Source organism: Camponotus vicinus, unplaced genomic scaffold (genome assembly GCF_025532165.1).
Source record: "Camponotus vicinus isolate PSW18456_S1 unplaced genomic scaffold, iyCamVici1.0 SCAF_4, whole genome shotgun sequence".
Lineage (NCBI taxonomy): Eukaryota > Metazoa > Arthropoda > Insecta > Hymenoptera > Formicidae > Camponotus > Camponotus vicinus.
The window spans coordinates 15,743,891-15,766,328 of NW_028141976.1; the positions used below are offsets into that span (position 1 = coordinate 15,743,891).

Sequence of the window (22,438 nt, forward strand, 5' to 3'; positions counted from 1 at the left end):
GAGTTACTTTATTAATGATTCAGAATTCAGCTTGTTTTTATAATATCAACAAAATATATTAATCTACGTATTAAAATATAACTTTCTCTCATTTGCATAATTAATAGTACAATTTAATGTCAGATTTGCAGAGCGATAAGAAAATCTGTAATCATGCATGAAGTATTCTTATAATACAAACGCATCGAGTATTATTGCAGTATAATTAAAATCGTACCCAGTATAATTAAAACCCTAAGAAATTAAAACGCATTTTATTTTGCATATTACTCAGGGACATGATGTTGACAACACATGTCAAGATCAAAATCAGTATTGGGGAAGTAAAGATGAATATTTATCAGAATTATTAATAAAATTATACTAGCAAAAAAATCTAATTAGAAGCGATAAATATCATTAACTCCAAGTAAATTTAAATTAAACGTTAATTTAATTTCCGTTAAACGGAAATATTACGTAACTTTTCAGCACGATTGTGACCGTAACGAAATAAGACTTCCGTCTATCAAGCGACGCGGTAGCGTCGCGACGCCAAGTACATAAAAGACTGATAAAAAATTGGATCCGAGCATTGAGAGTCACTGTTCTGGACGCTGCGCTACCAAGTAGCTTATCCGGAATTTTACATTAAATGACGTCACATAAATTTTCGATTGAAATATTTCAGAAGCTAAAGCCGTAATTAAAAATCTAACGGCATTTTTTTCATATAATGTTAATACAAGCTTTCGATTGTGACCAGTTTGAATAAATTCGGTGCAGTCAATCCCGAGAAATGATAATCGCATGTCAGAATTGTGACATTTTTCATTTTCCTTCATAATAAGGTTCAGTCTCATGAACGTATCTTCACACGCACACATTCAAAGCGATTTTGTCCCTCAAACTGCGTTCATACCGCGCATGATTATTCGCTTTAGTGTGCAAAAATGTTTTAAGAAACAAAACCATTTATGTACATGTGTGTGCATACGTGTGATATGTGTATATGTGTGTATACGTGTGAGAGATTAATTTATCGCATAACAATTTTCAAAAACCTCTTGGGAGTAAAATCTAATTTATCTCGAAACGAGGTAAGACTTCCGAATAGCCCCTACCTCCGAATTTGATGAAACTTCCAGCATTTGAAGACTATAACAGAACACATTCACACCATAAAGGATTTTTTGCGGAAACGACTAGGAGCGGAGAAATTCGAAAAAGAAAGTTTTCATATATTTCGCAAAAGATACTTATATAAATATCAGGAACGTATACACACACACACACACACGGGGGTGTGCAAGGGGGTGCCTTCGGCCCCTCTCCCAAACCCACCCCGTTCCCCTCGCTTCGCGTGGAAGGTTACAAACCCATGTGGAACCTCGCTTTAAAAAGAATGACTTTTTTGTAGCAGTCACCAAAATTCCTTTTGCAGGCTTATATTTTAGACTAAAAGGAAGCTTTCTACAAAATTTCATTCAAATCGGAGGTAATCGGTTTTCGGAAGTACACCCAAAATTTCTTCTGCTGTCAAACTCTGTTGAATTGATGCGAGAATACACCGATATTTCACTATCATTCTCATGCGCTCGAGATTTATATTGTGTGAAATGGTAAATCATCAAGCGCTCGTGATTATTATTCGTGAAATTGATGCGATACTGCATATCATCGTTATTTTTAGTAAAACTTTCATCCAAATTATTCCAATCTTCTCCATCATCATAATTTTTCATAGTATTTGCATCAAGTTGATATCGAACCGTTGAATAATCTTTTTCTTTGTTGTCACTCGTGAAATTTGACCAAAGTACCGAAGATGAAGCAATGATTGGAAGCATGCAATAAAGCGTGAGACTTTTTCCATACATCATCGATTATTTAACGTGTTGAATTTACTTGTGAAAAAATGTTCTTGATTTCTTTTTACAATAGTTTCACAGACGGGTATCTAACAGTCATAATAATACATAAATTAAAAAGTTGAATAATATTGTAAAATTGTAAAAGATTTGATGATGTTTACTTGCAGCGAAGAACGAATTTTTCACAACAAACTTACGATTGCACTTTTAAAAAAAACAATGTCGATGAACAAATATTTCGATAATTGAAATTTAAAGTATTTAAAACGGTGATAAAAGATGCATTATTAGTTTGCTCCTGTTAGTCTTACTATTCTGAAATTTATGATTTTTGTTATGAAATTATGAATATTATTTTTTGTAAAAGCTTATAATTTATGAAAATTAAGGATATCTGAAATTTATGATTTAAGTAATGCGTCGCATAATATTTATTTCCATTTATGGCTTTATTATTAGGGTTTTCAAATTAAATTTAAAAATTTGTTATTGTTTATACTAATACAGTAAGAAGATAACATAGATTTTTAGCTTTTTTCACTCAACTCGATGAAATAATTATTTTATATTTTGTTGTTATATTTTTGTCTTTGACGTATACAGAGAGAAGATCGTACGAGAAACGCGGTAAGACTATCGGAGATGACGACTCGTCGAAGAAGCGGTCTGCGTGCTGCTGTAATAGTATATATATAGTGTGTCAAAAAAGTTTTATATGCAAACTTCTATGGATGGTATTTTGGTTAATTTAGCGACAAAAAAATTTGAGTTATTTTATTATTTAAACATTTCATCCTTCGATGATAAGTCGTTACATTTTCGAAAAATTTACTAAAAATAAATTCATACACAGATTAGTTATGCGATTAGCTTATGCTCGAACGAACAAAATTTTTTTACACCAGATGTTTATACACAGTCGAAAATCTCTTAAAAGCAAGAGGACGTACATTTGTATTCGCTACATTTTAAAGAATCCTCTTCCGCTACTGTGTAGAACGCACTGGTTCGGAACGTATCGTCTTGACCAGCGATCGTATAAAATAAATCTACTCAATCGATATGTTTTGAGTAACCTGACAAAAGTACATACTACCAGGAAAGAAACCAACATTTTTTTACTCGACACAGAGACAAGCGTAAATGATTTCGGAAATGTTGTAAAAAAGAGTTTTCGGAAGAGAAGAACAGACAGAGGAAGCGGTTGTGTTCACTTCTACTTCGAACGTTAGTAGTACCGCCGATCGCTTTCGATACACCACATTCGTCTCCTCATTCTCTCAAAATATTGGCCGTACTCGATAACGATAGCGACGAGAAGTGGCGAAAACGATCGACGTTTTTCTTCCGTTACATCTTTTCGCGATTTTTTTTACTACGTCAACGATGTTACGTAGCAGCAATCTGTTCTTTCTCTCGCGCGAACAAACTTTTTCGTTGTATTTTTCTGTCTGTGTTTTCGAGTCATCCATCACGAAGGTTTTGTTCGATTCGTTCTCTCTTTCACTCGTACGGAATCAGAATGCCGCGTACCGCCTTCGAGTAGAGACATCTCCACGTAAAGCGAAAAAACTACTCTAGTCGCACAGTTTGAAAAAGCATCTACAACTACTGGCATTACGATAGATTCGTTTTATTGGCTCTTCGCATCGTATAAAAATTTCACAACGTCACGAAAAATGTAGTAACCTAACTTGACATTGCTCATTTCTTCATTCGGTTTGCATTCTATCTACGAAAAATTGATATAAAAATTACATACGATTTATTTATTATTGGTGCATGGAAACTTAGAATTTGAAAGCTTATTTCGCTAACCGTCGACGGATGGCGACTCGGATCAGATCTGGTTTCATGTCCTTGAATGAAATTAGAACGTCTACCCTTTGAGGGTCTTGACGAATAAAAATCGTTTTTTTTCTTTCGTAATGCCAGACGATGTAACGTATTTAACACATAGGATATGTAGGAGCATGTTTCGTGCGAAATTATGAATTATAAACATAAATCGTACAATTTATGCATAGTACACGCTCGAGCCGACAACAAGATAGTACTGCCTCGATTGTTACGCACAATTACGGCATCTTTAACGCGACCATCCACTACGTCCGAGAAGTGTACGTTGGCTGCTGCGGCGAAAGATAGCGTCTCGCCGTCGTGGTGATTCTCACCGACGATAGGTTCGTTAAAGACGGACAAATCGGCAAGGGAAAGGGGGAATCGGAAAGGGAGGTTTACAATAGCCGTTCCACATTCCACGATACGATTTTGCGCGTCGCGAGTACAAAGTTGCGCGATCATTTTTCCATTCGCGGCGCTCTCGACGCCGGACCGAGAATTCGATTGTACGCTTTTCGAAAACCTACGAAACTACGAGTGTTCGCTTGACGAAATATAACGCCGCCGCCATCGCCGATAGTCTTTTGAATACCCTTGCGTTTGAGTCCGCGACAATCCTTCATTCCACAAACCGAGTGCGATTGATTTTGTCGTAAGAGATCGACGATACGTCTGTACGTTTATTTGTCGACATCGTACGCGAGAATAACCATATGTTTACTGACGACTTTACCCATTTTTAAATATGCGAGCATTTCAAACGCATTGAACGCCGCTGCAGCAAAACCTTGCGACACAGTTTTGCTGAACGCAATTTGACGCAAGTCACCAACATTCAGGCTCTTTTTCGCGCTATCGTATCGTATGGTCGCTACGGTGCCGTTACTCTTCACGAAAGCGTAACAATGGTCGGGAGCGAACCGATAATCAGAGAACGATCTTTTCACGTAAATACCATTTGTACATCGGTGCGCATCGAGCACGAGACATTCGCCGTTCGCGAATCGCGCGAACGATTATCATCGTTGACGCGAGAAGAGGGTTTAGGTGATAGAGGCAGCGGTACAGCGGACGACGATAAATTTGTCGCTCCCGTCATAGCGGCGGTAACTGATGCGTCTGTATTTATCATGTTAACTGCAGGATACTTTTTGTATATAGTGTTACCGTTTGTAGCGATACGGTAGAGATCGTGTTCTGAACTCTGATCACTCTGCGCTCTCCCGATATGCTCTTGCTGCTTCACCACTACGTCCTCTCGCTGCCGGGACGTTGCGCTACTCTTCGGCGTCGATGTGCGGAATGGATGTGACATCTGTTGCGGTCTTTCGCATCCAGGTATACTGTTACCACCTCCAATACTACCGTATTCATCACCATCACCGCACTCGCTACGATTACGATCATCGTCGGTACTGACGCAGCCGTCTGTTTCTACAGATTTTGCGATATTATACGTCGCTTCCTTCGACATCGATGCCTTTTCGACGCACTTACGTTTGTTCGTACCCGTCTCGACGTTGCCGACTTCTATTCTTTCTCGTTTCTTCTTGCATTTCGATGATGTCTTCAACGAAGACGAAGCTTGGCAGAACCGTTTACTGTCGGGTTTAATATACGTTTTTTGATTGTCATAAATCTCGTCGATAACACACATTGCCCTTTTTATATAGTGGAGCCAAGTCGATCGAATCAGTTCCTGTTTGGTCGCGTCTTCGTATTTAGTAAGCATTGCAGCGTAGTCACGCCGTACGCCCTGGTACGCACGCTCTTCAGAATCGATTATACGTTTCGCCGCTTCCAAATACGCTGTCCTCATTTGCTCTTCCACACGATTGCTAAACTTTGCCTTCATTGCGTAAGCGTATACGTAGTGGATATTGTAATCGATGATTATTCGACAGAATATGTTACAGCGTCTACAACAACTTACTGTGACGACGGATCTTCGTGTGTACCAATTTATACAATAACTTGAATAAGCGGAATACTTCAAAAACGATTATCGTATCTCTGAAAACCTTATCGTCCGCTTCGAACATGACAAAGCATAGCGTTATCGATCGCCCGTGACGTAGTATCCGATAAATAAAAAACTTATCGATCGTCCGCAACGAACGTGACGATCCTAATCGTGGGTTTTTTTCCGACGATAACTCGAAAAAGTAATCGTGGTTTGTTCGGCGCGTCTACCGCGGAATTTTTCACACGTCGCTGTTACGACGAACAATACTTCGTACAGCGCGCGTTGGATTCGAACGCGATACTGCGCAATGATCTCGAAATGTTAGGGCGGTCGCTGTTCCCTGTCGCGACCCTTGGGAAAAACAATCTCACGTTGCCAAACAAACGCACCGTTGTATTTCATACCGCGAGTAGGTATACAAGGCGGGTTCTAACTCAGGTCCTCTCAGGGGGGGTGAGGCGCGAGGGGATCTCAGCGGCGCGGGGGAATGACGTCACGCGGGACGGAGGGGATTTCGTAGGCGCGGGGGCTGCGGGGCAGGGCGGGGGACGCTTGTGTTGGATGTTTTATGACAAGTATAAACAATCATAAACCGATGTTCGGCTGCTTTGTACCCTTGCCGCGCGTGTGAGAGAGAACGATAATATCGCGTGCGAAAAAAATGCGTACGAGAGAGAACGATAGCGAGACTTATAATTAGCGCAAAGAATGGGAAAAGGGTAGTGCAAGGGAGAGGTGCGTAAATAATTATACATTTTTCTTCTTGAAATATAATTTCGGTGGCGCGGGGAATGACGTCACGCGCGAGGAAGGGAGTCTGCGAGGAGAAGGGGGATCCGCGGAAAGAAGACGGTGGTGTGAGAAGGATAGCGCTACGTGTGGGAAAAGGACAGCGCTACATGTGGGAAAAGGATAGCGCTAAGTGTGTGAAGAGGACAGTGCGACAAGGATGACATCAACGTGCGACAAGGATGGTGCAATGTAAGATGGCGTGAGAAGGACGACGCAAAGGTAAGTGAGCGACGAGCATATGAAAGAGAGAAAACGACAATAGCGCGAGAACAACGCGTGCGAGAGAGAACGATATTGCAAGAATAACGCGAGTGAGAGAGAGAGAACGATAGCGCGTACGAAAGAGAGAACGATAATAGCGCGAGAACAACGCGTGCGAGAGAGAACGATATCGCTATACTTACAACTAGCGCAAGAGAGACGCAAGGGATGGGAGCGCAAGGAGAGGCGCGTAAATAATTGCAATTTTTTTTTTCGTTACAATTAAAAATATGTAGAATTTATTTAAATGTGTGTATGAGTATTACAAATTGTGTGTGTGTGTGTGTGTGTGTGTGTGTACTTAATATTAAAATTTAAAAATTAATAAAATATAGGGAAAGAAAATAAAATGATGAATATAAAATAATGCGGACGGTGCGCCGGGCTGTAAGGGGGAGGCAGCTCCTGAAACAGGAAAAACGCTACATTAATTTTATCTTAATTAAAATAAAAAAAATAAAAAAAAAACTAATTTAAAAATTTTAAAAAGAAATATGTACCTTAGCCCCCTGGAACTGCAGAGCCGTACCAGTATTCCAGTAACCGTCTTCTTCTTTCCTCTCCCAGTCTTCTTTGTATTTCCCGTATTCTCTCCTCTTCGATTATTCTGTTCTCTTCGTATCTTATAACCGATAATTCGCAGATTTCGTCAAATAGGGACTCCATCCCGAAGAGCAGCCGCAGATTAAAAATGTCGAGATATCTCCACGATCCATTTACATCATTATCCTGGCGACTCTCCGGGGTGTCGCCCCATTCCTCCGCGAGATCGTGTCGCGCGTTCCAGCGCTCCGCCCGCACGTTGCGTCGATGCTGTATGTTGATGAACCCGGGAATTTTGACATCATCGGGGTACTATAAAATAATATATATTAAAAATCCACATACACATACGCACAATTGTTTTCACAAAAACACTACCTACCTTCCAGACAAATACCACTTTTAGTATCACAGAAAATAAGAGCTCTACAAAACTCCTCTTCCAAAATGAAAAATGAAAAATAGAATCCATCTTATTTGCAGCGTAAGAAATAATCACACACGGAAAAAGAAATACCACGGTTAAACTCGCTGACGCTCTCCTTTCGGACAATACACGACTGAGATTGAAATCGAATGTTACTCTCCGCTGTAGGAATTATAAAGGTCTCAAAACTGGAAGGGTTACACTAGTGTACGAATATTTTTTACACCCACTGTATATATTAACCATTCATGATCCTTTCATGGTCTTTTTCTACGCTCGGTATAAACAATATGAACAGTATTCCTATGAAGAGAAATGGATCTTGGAACCTTCCTTCTTTTTATGTTTTCTGTTTATGATACCAATATTCGACTGCTTTACACCCTTGCCGCGCGTGTGAGAGAGAACGCGTACAAGAGAGAACGATAGCGAGACTTATAATTAATGCGAGAGCACGCAAAGGATTGGAGCGCAAGGGAAAGGCGTGTAAATAATTGCAATTTTTTTTGTTACAATTAAAAATATATAATTTATTTAAATGTGTGAGTTTAATAAAAAAAAGTATACAATATAAAAGAAAAAATAATATATAAAATAGGCCGTCGGGCTATGTGGGGAAGCCGTTTCTGAAAACAGAAGAAAACATATGCATTTCATTAGTTTAAATTATTTAATAATTTATTTTAAGATACTTTTGATATATCATATAATAAATTAAAAGATACTTACAATGTTATCCATGACTCATCTATTTTAATTTGTGCAAATAGGGCACATGTTGCAGGGCAATATTTGATTCAAACATTTTTTTGCACCCTTTGCATGACATATTATCCATATTGCTACAACCTATGGTTCTATGTTCCCGAACAGAACTAGTTTCTTCAAACTGATACGGGTCTTCTAGAAAGCATTCGGTACAATATTTCGATCCATTTTCCATATAGTAATAAGAAATGCAACATATCTTTGTTGCTTCGTTTAATGTTATTATTTCAGGTATGCTTAAATTTCGCTGTTTCTTTTGTAACTTTTCATCAAGAATATCGTCACTATTGTCACTATCGTAATCACTGTCCTTCGCCAAGGGTTCTATTTCTATATTATTGAACTTGTAAATTTCTATTTCCCTTTTTAATAATAAATTGCAGATTATAATTTAAACATTAATTGCATACATGTGCTATGATAATTACGTTCAGATTATTTTCTAATGCAAAGTATATAAAATGTTTTATCAAATATACTACAATGATCAAATTGTGTAGGTGACAGAACAAGAATTAATAGACTTAGTGGCAAATAACATGATGATGATCAATACAAACTTCATGCTGAAGTGATATTTCTGAATGCTTTTCCACGTACAAATTCAGGAAAGAATTAAAAGTTATGGCTAAGAAATTAATTTCAGAGCAAAAGGATAAATTATATTTTTTATAATTATTATAATATTGAATTATAATTTAATATTTTCCATATAACTGTGGGCATATATAAAACTTAAACATATATTGTTAGAAATTTCTTTCAAGTTATTAATAAATCATACACATTTAAAGACAATGGAAAATGGAATGTATATGTATATATAAATATATACACATATAAATAAAATTAATAAAATCTACATATGCACGTCTATTTTCAAATCTTTTTCCTTTATGTATTTTTTTTTTATAATATAAATGTATATCTCTTCTATACGAAATGATAATTATAATGATCAGTTTTATTATCGAGAAATATATGTTATGCCATTGATTCTTATTTTCATTTAAATTTAAAATAAAAGCGTTCTTATAATTCAAATGTAACTTCATTTTAATATTTCAGAGTAATAATGTTGATCATGTTTCATACGAATCGTTATGGTATAAGAAGTATTTTTACAGAAAGACTTAATATATGTTGCATTGCGATGTTAGCAGCTTATATCCGTAACTGTACCATGCATACTACCGATTCTTTCAATTAATTACTATGCTTCTGTAAGTTATACTGGGATACCTGAGATAATTTTGGCGATATACATAATTTAACATATTTCTAACCATTTCTCTTTGCAACAAAAACACAATGCAAAAATTCCTAGTAAATAATAGTTGCTGTTTTCGAATTATAAATATTATTATTTGTATATTTTAAAACAAATAAATTTCTGTTTGCAGAAATATTTGTTACTTAAATTAAACTATAAAATTGAAAATCATTTATGTATTGGGAAAAATAATTAGTTAATTAATCTATATATGTTCAAAAACTATATAAAAATCCTAATTTAACTATAATAAATTTTGTCGAAATATATTTGTTGAATATGTATAAATCTTTGTTTCATTAAATTGCAATTCTCTCTATATCTACAATTAATATATCTTAAATTTATATTTGATCAAAATAAATGCACATAGGCGAAAGTAAAATAAGTAACATAAAATTAAAACATATAAGTAGATAAAAATAATATAATATATAATATAAGAACGACCAGAAATGTAAAACTTACTGCTCGCATATGTGTTAAATTAAAATTAAAATTTGAATGGTGTAGACTTCATTGCCGGAGCGTTTAAAATTAAATAAAATGAATCCATTATATATAAACTCAAGCTACAAATTTTATTTATCTGTTTTGATAATTCCTCATATATTTTGCGAATCTTTATTAATTCTTTTGTAATATTGCATAAATAAATAATAAAAAAAATAAGATAAGATAGCAAAAATGAAAAGAAGAAGTAGAGATATAGTAGATAGAAAGGCAAAAAATTAAGAAAGGAATTCTGCGGATCTATTAAGAATTTTTAATAACTAAATGTGTATTCTTTTACACTGCATTTAAGTACAGTGTATTAAATAAAAAATTGATAGCATTCGATCGATTTGCATTTCGTTGAAAAATTAGTTTCCATTTTTTTTATATGTTCCGCTTTATTATATGATGGGCATTAACCATAAGTTTTATAAGCAAAAAAAGAGAATATGAAAATCAATAATCTATCTCTTTAGCACATACATGTATAAATTTTGTCTAATTGAAATAAAAAAGTTCCATATTTATATCAGTCACGTAATATTTTTAAGGAAATCACAAAAATTAATGAAATATAATCAAGCAATTATTGAATATGTCATATTGAAGTGTATACTAATATCATATTCAAAAAATTACATAATTATAAAAAATATATAATAATGAATAATAAATCTTTTATTAAAAATAATTTATAGGCAAAGAAATTTAATTAAAATCATAAAATGCCGGAAAAATTATTACGCTATCCGAATCGTTATGTCGAATATGTAGTTTAGGCAAATACGCTTATTGTTTGACAGAATAGAATGTTGGAATGCGCAGCAATTTCTTTCTAATTAGTTTTTATCTTCTTGCGTTTTACAAAAAAGTATCGTATATATTACTTCAATTTTCTCTCTCTTTTGTTTGATATATTTATTCAAATCTTATCTTCTTAACAATACAAAACAATCACATCTTCTCTCTTAAGCATATAATAAAAGTAGAGGTAATATATTTCTACTGTATGGTACAGTAACTTTATGGAATAATATCTTCCAGTACGTTGATAATAGGACATCGTCAGTATTCACTATAGTGGTTACTACATAATATTGTACCAGTGAGTATAATTTTTAGCATATTAAGTGTATTCATTCGTTACAAAAACTTTTTACAAGCAGTATACAACTAAAAAAAGAAAAGCAAGTCAACATTGTTGTCGACGTGTAAATAGGAACGAGTGATATTTGGTTTTCTCAAGATGCCTCGATTACTAAGGAATTATTCAAAACTTTTTGTTTTGGAGAAACTGAAATAAGGAATGAAATAAGGAATCGTGTTAAGAATGAAATATACAGCTCAGACTTGATAAACGGTTTTTTATTTTTAATTTAGACGCACGCTTCTATTTAAAAACCTATGCAATTTAAATATAATATATTTTTGAATGTTATTAAAGATCGTAAACCTACATTGTATATTTAATATCTTAACAATAAAATATGCATTTTTTAAATTTGTATGATTATATAAAACTATTTTAAAAAATTATGAATTTTAATTTGTTAGTTTTATAATTTTATTAAAAAATTATTATCATAATATGAAATATGTGAAAGTGTCTAAACACTATACTTTCTATGCACTAATTTTAAAATCGTAAAAATGCTTCAAATTATGCTTTTTACCAATTATATCCCAATCACTCTTGATTTAATTTTAAGCTATGCAATACTCATTTAAAAGAAGATTCATTTTATTTTAATGAAAATGTATATATTATATCCACTTCACTAATTTAATTTTCGTTTAATTAATTGAGACGACCAAAATAAAATTTATTTAGTGCAATTATTTAGGGTACAGTGCTATTAATCGCTAAATCGATTTTTAATTGAATTCAATGTTTCATACCTAGGATCTAAAATTCAAATATTTCCGGAAAAATGGATGATTCAAAGATAAATGCAAAAACAAATATAATCTTATATAATATTTAAATAGCAAACTATACTGTCAATATGAAGTGAGATATGCACAGAGCATTAAAGATATGAGATGCAAATGTACTAGGTTTATAAAAATTTTATAATTAATTAAAAAAATAAACATCTATTATTTTTAGAATTTTACTGTGGAAAATAATGTTTATGGCTGTCGAACGGCTATCGAACGGGTCAGAAACGACTGTGAACGAGGCTACGGACTACCAACAGGGCCAAGGACGGCAACAAACGGGTCAAGAACGTCTATCGAACTCCAACGAACGGGCAAGGAACATCTATCGAACGTCTATCGAACGCCAACGAACGGGCCAGGAACGTCTATCGAACGGCTATCGAACGGGTCAGAAACGACTGTGAACGAGGCTACGGACTACTTAGAAGCGACTACCAACAGGGTCAATTACGGCAACAAACGGCTGCGAACAGCTATCGAACGGGGCAGGAACAGCTAACGAACGGCTATCGAACGGGTCAGAAACGGCTGTCGAACGGGGCAGGAACGGCAACTAACAGCTATCGAACGGGTCAGAAACGGCTATCGAACGGCAACTAACAGCTATCGAACGGGTCAGAAACGGCTATCGAACGGAGCAGGAACGGCAACTAACAGCTATCGAACGGCTGTCGAACGGCTACGAACGGTAGCGGACGATACAGAACGGCTATTGAAAAAAAACGACAAACGGTAGTGAACGGCTCAGAAACGAAGAGCTAAAGAGTGGCAACGAATGATAAAACGCACGGTGATACTCGGGGCACATATCGTTTGATCGACGAATCGAAACAACGATGGATCGACGATCGGGAATAACCGAGGAAGCGAAGAAACAACATAGTTTAGAGAAATGGCAGTACACACACACACACACACACACACACACACACACACACACACACACTATTTCCGTTCGATAACCGTTCAACGGTCGTTCATTTCCATTCGACAGTCGTTCAATATCATTCCATAACCGTTCATTTTTCAATAGCCACGGCTATTGAACGTTTGTCGAATGGAAATGAACGACCGTTGAACGGTTATCGAACGGAAATAGTGTGTGTGTGTGTGTGTGTGTGTGTACTGCCATTTCTCTAAACTATGTTGTTTCTTCGCTTCCTCGGTTATTCCCGATCGTCGATCCATCGTTGTTTCGATTCGTCGATCAAACGATATGTGCCCCGAGTATCACCGTGCGTTTTATCATTCGTTGCCACTCTTTAGCTCTTCGTTTCTGAGCCGTTCACTACCGTTTGTCGTTTTTTTTCAATAGCCGTTCTGTATCGTCCGCTACCGTTCGTAGCCGTTCGACAGCCGTTCGATAGCTGTTAGTTGCCGTTCCTGCTCCGTTCGATAGCCGTTTCTGACCCGTTCGATAGCTGTTAGTTGCCGTTCGATAGCCGTTTCTGACCCGTTCGATAGCTGTTAGTTGCCGTTCCTGCCCCGTTCGACAGCCGTTTCTGACCCGTTCGATAGCCGTTCGTTAGCTGTTCCTGCCCCGTTCGATAGCTGTTCGCAGCCGTTTGTTGCCGTAATTGACCCTGTTGGTAGTCGCTTCTAAGTAGTCCGTAGCCTCGTTCACAGTCGTTTCTGACCCGTTCGATAGCCGTTCGATAGACGTTCCTGGCCCGTTCGTTGGCGTTCGATAGACGTTCGATAGATGTTCCTTGCCCGTTCGTTGGAGTTCGATAGACGTTCTTGACCCGTTTGTTGCCGTCCTTGGCCCTGTTGGTAGTCCGTAGCCTCGTTCACAGTCGTTTCTGACCCGTTCGATAGCCGTTCGACAGCCATAAACATTATTTTCCACAGTAAAATTCTAAAAATAATAGATGTTTATTTTTTTAATTAATTATAAAATTTTTATAAACCTAGTACATTTGCATCTCATATCTTTAATGCTCTGTGCATATCTCACTTCATATTGACAGTATAGTTTGCTATTTAAATATTATATAAGATTATATTTGTTTTTGCATTTATCTTTGAATCATCCATTTTTCCGGAAATATTTGAATTTTAGATCCTAGGTATGAAACATTGAATTCAATTAAAAATCGATTTAGCGATTAATAGCACTGTACCCTAAATAATTGCACTAAATAAATTTTATTTTGGTCGTCTCAATTAATTAAACGAAAATTAAATTAGTGAAGTGGATATAATATATACATTTTCATTAAAATAAAATGAATCTTCTTTTAAATGAGTATTGCATAGCTTAAAATTAAATCAAGAGTGATTGGGATATAATTGGTAAAAAGCATAATTTGAAGCATTTTTACGATTTTAAAATTAGTGCATAGAAAGTATAGTGTTTAGACACTTTCACATATTTCATATTATGATAATAATTTTTTAATAAAATTATAAAACTAACAAATTAAAATTCATAATTTTTTAAAATAGTTTTATATAATCATACAAATTTAAAAAATGCATATTTTATTGTTAAGATATTAAATATACAATGTAGGTTTACGATCTTTAATAACATTCAAAAATATATTATATTTAAATTGCATAGGTTTTTAAATAGAAGCGTGCGTCTAAATTAAAAATAAAAAACCGTTTATCAAGTCTGAGCTGTATATTTCATTCTTAACACGATTCCTTATTTCATTCCTTATTTCAGTTTCTCCAAAACAAAAAGTTTTGAATAATTCCTTAGTAATCGAGGCATCTTGAGAAAACCAAATATCACTCGTTCCTATTTACACGTCGACAACAATGTTGACTTGCTTTTCTTTTTTTAGTTGTATACTGCTTGTAAAAAGTTTTTGTAACGAATGAATACACTTAATATGCTAAAAATTATACTCACTGGTACAATATTATGTAGTAACCACTATAGTGAATACTGACGATGTCCTATTATCAACGTACTGGAAGATATTATTCCATAAAGTTACTGTACCATACAGTAGAAATATATTACCTCTACTTTTATTATATGCTTAAGAGAGAAGATGTGATTGTTTTGTATTGTTAAGAAGATAAGATTTGAATAAATATATCAAACAAAAGAGAGAGAAAATTGAAGTAATATATACGATACTTTTTTGTAAAACGCAAGAAGATAAAAACTAATTAGAAAGAAATTGCTGCGCATTCCAACATTCTATTCTGTCAAACAATAAGCGTATTTGCCTAAACTACATATTCGACATAACGATTCGGATAGCGTAATAATTTTTCCGGCATTTTATGATTTTAATTAAATTTCTTTGCCTATAAATTATTTTTAATAAAAGATTTATTATTCATTATTATATATTTTTTATAATTATGTAATTTTTTGAATATGATATTAGTATACACTTCAATATGACATATTCAATAATTGCTTGATTATATTTCATTAATTTTTGTGATTTCCTTAAAAATATTACGTGACTGATATAAATATGGAACTTTTTTATTTCAATTAGACAAAATTTATACATGTATGTGCTAAAGAGATAGATTATTGATTTTCATATTCTCTTTTTTTGCTTATAAAACTTATGGTTAATGCCCATCATATAATAAAGCGGAACATATAAAAAAAATGGAAACTAATTTTTCAACGAAATGCAAATCGATCGAATGCTATCAATTTTTTATTTAATACACTGTACTTAAATGCAGTGTAAAAGAATACACATTTAGTTATTAAAAATTCTTAATAGATCCGCAGAATTCCTTTCTTAATTTTTTGCCTTTCTATCTACTATATCTCTACTTCTTCTTTTCATTTTTGCTATCTTATCTTATTTTTTTTATTATTTATTTATGCAATATTACAAAAGAATTAATAAAGATTCGCAAAATATATGAGGAATTATCAAAACAGATAAATAAAATTTGTAGCTTGAGTTTATATATAATGGATTCATTTTATTTAATTTTAAACGCTCCGGCAATGAAGTCTACACCATTCAAATTTTAATTTTAATTTAACACATATGCGAGCAGTAAGTTTTACATTTCTGGTCGTTCTTATATTATATATTATATTATTTTTATCTACTTATATGTTTTAATTTTATGTTACTTATTTTACTTTCGCCTATGTGCATTTATTTTGATCAAATATAAATTTAAGATATATTAATTGTAGATATAGAGAGAATTGCAATTTAATGAAACAAAGATTTATACATATTCAACAAATATATTTCGACAAAATTTATTATAGTTAAATTAGGATTTTTATATAGTTTTTGAACATATATAGATTAATTAACTAATTATTTTTCCCAATACATAAATGATTTTCAATTTTATAGTTTAATTTAAGTAACAAATATTTCTGCAAACAGAAATTTATTTGTTTTAAAATATACAAATAATAATATTTATAATTCGAAAACAGCAACTATTATTTACTAGGAATTTTTGCATTGTGTTTTTGTTGCAAAGAGAAATGGTTAGAAATATGTTAAATTATGTATATCGCCAAAATTATCTCAGGTATCCCAGTATAACTTACAGAAGCATAGTAATTAATTGAAAGAATCGGTAGTATGCATGGTACAGTTACGGATATAAGCTGCTAACATCGCAATGCAACATATATTAAGTCTTTCTGTAAAAATACTTCTTATACCATAACGATTCGTATGAAACATGATCAACATTATTACTCTGAAATATTAAAATGAAGTTACATTTGAATTATAAGAACGCTTTTATTTTAAATTTAAATGAAAATAAGAATCAATGGCATAACATATATTTCTCGATAATAAAACTGATCATTATAATTATCATTTCGTATAGAAGAGATATACATTTATATTATAAAAAAAAAATACATAAAGGAAAAAGATTTGAAAATAGACGTGCATATGTAGATTTTATTAATTTTATTTATATGTGTATATATTTATATATACATATACATTCCATTTTCCATTGTCTTTAAATGTGTATGATTTATTAATAACTTGAAAGAAATTTCTAACAATATATGTTTAAGTTTTATATATGCCCACAGTTATATGGAAAATATTAAATTATAATTCAATATTATAATAATTATAAAAAATATAATTTATCCTTTTGCTCTGAAATTAATTTCTTAGCCATAACTTTTAATTCTTTCCTGAATTTGTACGTGGAAAAGCATTCAGAAATATCACTTCAGCATGAAGTTTGTATTGATCATCATCATGTTATTTGCCACTAAGTCTATTAATTCTTGTTCTGTCACCTACACAATTTGATCATTGTAGTATATTTGATAAAACATTTTATATACTTTGCATTAGAAAATAATCTGAACGTAATTATCATAGCACATGTATGCAATTAATGTTTAAATTATAATCTGCAATTTATTATTAAAAAGGGAAATAGAAATTTACAAGTTCAATAATATAGAAATAGAACCCTTGGCGAAGGACAGTGATTACGATAGTGACAATAGTGACGATATTCTTGATGAAAAGTTACAAAAGAAACAGCGAAATTTAAGCATACCTGAAATAATAACATTAAACGAAGCAACAAAGATATGTTGCATTTCTTATTACTATATGGAAAATGGATCGAAATATTGTACCGAATGCTTTCTAGAAGACCCGTATCAGTTTGAAGAAACTAGTTCTGTTCGGGAACATAGAACCATAGGTTGTAGCAATATGGATAATATGTCATGCAAAGGGTGCAAAAAAATGTTTGAATCAAATATTGCCCTGCAACATGTGCCCTATTTGCACAAATTAAAATAGATGAGTCATGGATAACATTGTAAGTATCTTTTAATTTATTATATGATATATCAAAAGTATCTTAAAATAAATTATTAAATAATTTAAACTAATGAAATGCATATGTTTTCTTCTGTTTTCAGAAACGGCTTCCCCACATAGCCCGACGGCCTATTTTATATATTATTTTTTCTTTTATATTGTATACTTTTTTTTATTAAACTCACACATTTAAATAAATTATATATTTTTAATTGTAACAAAAAAAATTGCAATTATTTACACGCCTTTCCCTTGCGCTCCAATCCTTTGCGTGCTCTCGCATTAATTATAAGTCTCGCTATCGTTCTCTCTTGTACGCGTTCTCTCTCACACGCGCGGCAAGGGTGTAAAGCAGTCGAATATTGGTATCATAAACAGAAAACATAAAAAGAAGGAAGGTTCCAAGATCCATTTCTCTTCATAGGAATACTGTTCATATTGTTTATACCGAGCGTAGAAAAAGACCATGAAAGGATCATGAATGGTTAATATATACAGTGGGTGTAAAAAATATTCGTACACTAGTGTAACCCTTCCAGTTTTGAGACCTTTATAATTCCTACAGCGGAGAGTAACATTCGATTTCAATCTCAGTCGTGTATTGTCCGAAAGGAGAGCGTCAGCGAGTTTAACCGTGGTATTTCTTTTTCCGTGTGTGATTATTTCTTACGCTGCAAATAAGATGGATTCTATTTTTCATTTTTCATTTTGGAAGAGGAGTTTTGTAGAGCTCTTATTTTCTGTGATACTAAAAGTGGTATTTGTCTGGAAGGTAGGTAGTGTTTTTGTGAAAACAATTGTGCGTATGTGTATGTGGATTTTTAATATATATTATTTTATAGTACCCCGATGATGTCAAAATTCCCGGGTTCATCAACATACAGCATCGACGCAACGTGCGGGCGGAGCGCTGGAACGCGCGACACGATCTCGCGGAGGAATGGGGCGACACCCCGGAGAGTCGCCAGGATAATGATGTAAATGGATCGTGGAGATATCTCGACATTTTTAATCTGCGGCTGCTCTTCGGGATGGAGTCCCTATTTGACGAAATCTGCGAATTATCGGTTATAAGATACGAAGAGAACAGAATAATCGAAGAGGAGAGAATACGGGAAATACAAAGAAGACTGGGAGAGGAAAGAAGAAGACGGTTACTGGAATACTGGTACGGCTCTGCAGTTCCAGGGGGCTAAGGTACATATTTCTTTTTAAAATTTTTAAATTAGTTTTTTTTTTATTTTTTTTATTTTAATTAAGATAAAATTAATGTAGCGTTTTTCCTGTTTCAGGAGCTGCCTCCCCCTTACAGCCCGGCGCACCGTCCGCATTATTTTATATTCATCATTTTATTTTCTTTCCCTATATTTTATTAATTTTTAAATTTTAATATTAAGTACACACACACACACACACACACACACACAATTTGTAATACTCATACACACATTTAAATAAATTCTACATATTTTTAATTGTAACGAAAAAAAAAATTGCAATTATTTACGCGCCTCTCCTTGCGCTCCCATCCCTTGCGTCTCTCTTGCGCTAGTTGTAAGTATAGCGATATCGTTCTCTCTCGCACGCGTTGTTCTCGCGCTATTATCGTTCTCTCTTTCGTACGCGCTATCGTTCTCTCTCTCTCACTCGCGTTATTCTTGCAATATCGTTCTCTCTCGCACGCGTTGTTCTCGCGCTATTGTCGTTTTCTCTCTTTCATATGCTCGTCGCTCACTTACCTTTGCGTCGTCCTTCTCACGCCATCTTACATTGCACCATCCTTGTCGCACGTTGATGTCATCCTTGTCGCACTGTCCTCTTCACACACTTAGCGCTATCCTTTTCCCACATGTAGCGCTGTCCTTTTCCCACACGTAGCGCTATCCTTCTCACACCACCGTCTTCTTTCCGCGGATCCCCCTTCTCCTCGCAGACTCCCTTCCTCGCGCGTGACGTCATTCCCCGCGCCACCGAAATTATATTTCAAGAAGAAAAATGTATAATTATTTACGCACCTCTCCCTTGCACTACCCTTTTCCCATTCTTTGCGCTAATTATAAGTCTCGCTATCGTTCTCTCTCGTACGCATTTTTTTCGCACGCGATATTATCGTTCTCTCTCACACGCGCGGCAAGGGTACAAAGCAGCCGAACATCGGTTTATGATTGTTTATACTTGTCATAAAACATCCAACACAAGCGTCCCCCGCCCTGCCCCGCAGCCCCCGCGCCTACGAAATCCCCTCCGTCCCGCGTGACGTCATTCCCCCGCGCCGCTGAGATCCCCTCGCGCCTCACCCCCCCTGAGAGGACCTGAGTTAGAACCCGCCTTGTATACCTACTACCGCGACACAACACCTAGCTATTTCGGCGCGACTCGAAGAACGTATCGTTTCGTCCTGACGAGCCGCGGCCGTACAATTCTGTCGCTTCTAGTTCGGCTACCCATTTTTTATCGCCTGCGAGTTCTCGCTTTCGTCTTTCGGAGGAAGTGTAATGGAAAGAGAAGAAAAGGGATATATGTATGAGTTGTGTTACATATTTATTCCATATCGGGTTAAAGCGTGACCGTCATGGTACACATACAAATGCGCAAAAAGTGGCCTAAACAGGAGACCGCTGATAAGCGTGATGGGAAGCCTTTTCGGCCGATCCTCCCGCGTCGCGGAAGGATCGTTATCTATCCTGTTCCCAGCATTCAGTCTATTTCGTTTGGACCGGATAAATAGGCCGCGCGCGCAAAACCGCAGACGTTGCGCAACACGGGGCAATTATCTCACCAGTTCCACAAATAGCATCATTGATATGTAAAGCATCCGCCGTCCTTTCTCGGAACTGAGATTCTTTTGACACCCATTCGACACGCCACTTATCCATTATAGAGTTCGGCGTCGGCGCGGTGTCCCTGAAAGAACCATCATTAAATGATTTATGCGTCGTCGGATAGACTGAATGTCCATTCGAAGAGGAGCGTACGCATCGCGCGCGGTTTATTATTTCGCAATTTGCGATCAATCGACAGAACGTCGTCGTCGTTCGTCGCGATACATCAACCGCAAACTCGTACGTCGCTTCCGTTCGTCGCGTACGCATCGCGCGCGGTTCATTATTTCGCAATTTACGATCGATCGATAGAATGTCGCTCGTGGCGACGTATCAGCCGCGAATCACGTGAATTTTATAATATATGTTCGCGCGATAAAGCGGGCATTTGTCCAATCGGACGGAACAGTTAGCGCATACGACGAAGTGCCGACACGGCACGTATAGGACGTTTCGTTACGCCGAATAACATACGACGCATTCGTCCGACGAACAAACGTCGTTCTTTTCGACGACGTTCCTCTGAAAATCACGACGTCGGCATCGCGATACGGACATTGATCCAGGAACGTCGCCTCGTCGTCGTTGAAACGATTCATCGAGGACGACGAAGATGCTGACGACGACGACGACGACGAAACGTTATCGTTCGTTAGAACGTCCGATATAGACATATCGTTAAACGTATGAACCACGGAAGTCGTGAGAAAACAGACCGAACACCCCGATTTACTCCGATACAATCGTTCCAGATCCTCATAGTTGTGACTAGCGAATCGCGACGTTTTGATCGGCGAGTATAGTCTTGTGACGCTTTTTGTCGGACATAGGTGTTCGCGTTCTTCCAAAACGTCTAGATCTCGACAAATTTCGTCGACGAAGGTTCGCGCATTCGCCTTCGCGTACTCGTTCGACGCGAACATCTCGACTCGCGTACAGACGAGACTCGATGTCGATGCTGCGAGACAGCACGCGTCGATATCGATCGTAGAAATCCATGGTATCTACGATGAAGTCGGTCAACGTTTTCATCTCGCCGTATAACGACACGCGTCGATCTGTGATGCGAGAACGTACTCTTTAAATTTCTTAGAGTGAAGCTTGCACTCGAAAAATTGAGTGACTGGTCAAATCACTCTAGTTAGAGTGATTTTTCACTCCTATGAGTATCACTCTAACTAGAGTGATTTGACCAGTCACTCAATTTTTCGAGTGCAAGCTTCACTCTAAGAAATTTAGAGAGTACAGCCGGTTTGATGTTGTCTATTCGATATATCGTTTTCAGAGTCATAGGCACGAAATCTTTCGTGGAGCATTTGCGTCGCACGAACAGTTCTCGAGCGAAGCAACAATTGTCCTCCTAGAATATATGTTCGAGCAATATCTTGTCGTGGATCGTACGCGGCGTCAGCTGCAGCGCCAAACCGCAATGATAACATAGAATTACGTCCTCGATGCCCGAGTAGAAGAAATCCGAGTTCGCTAAACACCACGTCGTCGTACGTTTGGGATAAGAGTCGAAAAACGAGTATCGAACCGACAATTCGCCGTACTTGGGATAGCTGCTATTCATGTTCGCGAGACGATCGACGCTGCGCAGCGTCGATGTTACGGATCGCTCTTCTCGTCGCGGAAACTTAATTCACGCGTCGTCGAACGCGCGCGCCGCTACATC

At 35.8% G+C, this 22,438-nt stretch overlaps 1 long non-coding RNA gene across 1 annotated transcript; it reads right to left on the bottom strand.

The window, feature by feature from the left end:
- Positions 1-6,452: 6,452 nt before the first annotated feature.
- On the bottom strand, positions 6,453-8,943 carry LOC145970124 (uncharacterized). Its single transcript, XR_014438332.1, has 3 exons — positions 8,414-8,943; positions 7,215-8,310; positions 6,453-7,119 (listed from the first exon to the last, which is right to left on the bottom strand). It is a non-coding gene; the product is annotated as an uncharacterized LOC145970124 (long non-coding RNA).
- Between the last annotated feature and the right edge of the window lie 13,495 nt (positions 8,944-22,438).